Below are 1,866 nucleotides of genomic sequence, written 5' to 3'. Positions count from 1 at the left end.
CTGCACTCCAGTCTGGGCGACAGAGTGAGACTCCAACTCAAAAAACAAAAACAAAAAACCCCCCAAAAACCCAGATGTACACCTGGTTAGCCCAACCCGACCCTGGCCCAGCCAGCTGCCCTGCCAGCAGCAGCCCCTCCTTCCACAAAGGCCGGTTGAGGCGCTTCTCTGTGCCCCCAGCCCCACCCAACGCAGCCCCTGCCCACCTGACTTCACCGCCTCCTGGCCCTGAGTGGGGATCTTCCCATCTCCAGTCACCGGGCCCACTGCCATGACCAGTGCTTCTAGGTTCCCCAGTGATGGTGTCTGCCCCTCCCCCTACCTCACCCAAGCTTTCCTGTCCATCCTTCACTGACTCAGTTGTCCCACCCCCACGCCCAGCAGGACCCCACACCCTCCCTAGACCGTGCTCGTCTGGTACCTATTCATGCCCTCACCCCATGCGGGGGACTCTCTCCAAGTCCAGCGGGGCCACTGCTGAGTCGTCCAGCTCTCCTCAAGCTGCCCTGCCCGCAGTTTCCCAAGGGGTAGACATGCCAGCCTGGCTCCAGCTCTTGGTCTTCCTGGCCCTCCCTCCTCCCTCTCATGAGGCCAACTCCTCGAGTGGTCTCCATCCTCCTGTTCCCTGGGACCACCAAGTCCTCCTGACTTTGGTGTTCCACAGTTCTGTGACTTCTCCCTAGACTCTGTCCTTCCCATTCGTGTTCACTGGCATAAGCAGGGGCCCTTTCTTGGGCTCTTATTTCATGACTCCCCGGCTTAAGAACCATTGAAAGCTCCCTACTGTCCCCTGGATCAAGAGCAACAGCTTCAGAGAAGCCATCAGAAGCCCTCTGTGCCCCGGGCCTCACCCTCCCCACACTCCCCGAGCCCTGGAGGCAGGCCCAGTCTCTATCCAGTCCTCAGCCCTTCCCTGAGGCTTTGGAAAATGCCATCGTCCACCCAGACTGCCCCATCCAGCTGCCCTGCCCTCGGTGTTTGGTCCTTCCTCGTCACAGTTTGGTCCCTGACGAGAGACTGTCTTTTTCTCTTGCCCACGACCTCACACTCGCTCTTTTCCTCTCCCCGTTTTCCAAAGACAGGACACACGTGTTACACGAGGTGTATGACTCCTGGAACTTTGCTGCCCACGTTGGTGGTTTTCCAAAAAAAAAAAAAAAATCAGAGGCTCTTTTGGAAATACAATTGTCCAGGAAAACCCAACATGACAGACCAAAACGGGTTTGTTCTAGTTCAAGCAAGGACAGGGAGTTCTGGCATGCCCGCTGGTCGCCCAAAGCCCCTCTGGGAACCTTAGGACTCTGGGGAACCCCATTTGAGAACCACCAGCCCTGCTGGAAACCCTTAAGTGTGGCTGCAGACACCTTCACAGGCTGCTCTCCTCTCATTCAATCATACATTCTCCTTTTTCTAAGCCAGGGGTCTGCACACAGTGGTCTGTAGGACAAACCCAGCAGGCAGCCTGCCTCTGTATGGCCCTTGAGCTAAGCACGGTTTTTACACTGTTCAAGTACTATAAAGAAGAGGAGGAGGAGGAAGGATTGTAACAGACAAACCAGAGGCTAAAAGACTGTCTGCCCTTACAGAAAGACTGTGGGCTCCAGGCAAACGTCCAGAGCCTGGGCCACCGCCTGGATGCCCGCACCTGGCCACACTGGCCTTTGCTGAACTCAGCTCATCCTAAAGGTTCAGACCACACCTCCCTCAGAGCCCCGGGCCGGGCCTGAATCTCTCTGTTCTGCTTCTGCCGCAGGGTGATGCCTGTCCGCGGGCCGCCTGCGAGGGCAGGTCCCATCTTGCCCATCTGGGCACTCTGGCCCGAAGCGCGCACATACCGGGCACAGTGACAGCCACACAACAGACCAC

General features: G+C 57.4%; 1 protein-coding gene across 1 annotated transcript in view; it reads right to left on the bottom strand.

Annotated features, from left to right (window-relative positions):
• LOC110594779 (rho GTPase-activating protein 23-like) overlaps nucleotides 1-1,866 on the bottom strand; it is a 24,868-nt gene that overhangs the window by 19,206 nt on the left and 3,796 nt on the right. The gene's annotated exons all lie outside the window — the stretch shown is intronic.

This window comes from Carlito syrichta, unplaced genomic scaffold (genome assembly GCF_000164805.1).
Source record: "Carlito syrichta isolate Samal-C Ts95f unplaced genomic scaffold, Tarsius_syrichta-2.0.1 Scaffold136100, whole genome shotgun sequence".
NCBI classification, from domain to species: Eukaryota; Metazoa; Chordata; class Mammalia; order Primates; family Tarsiidae; genus Carlito; species Carlito syrichta.
This window is presented reverse-complemented; position numbering and strand designations above follow the sequence as displayed.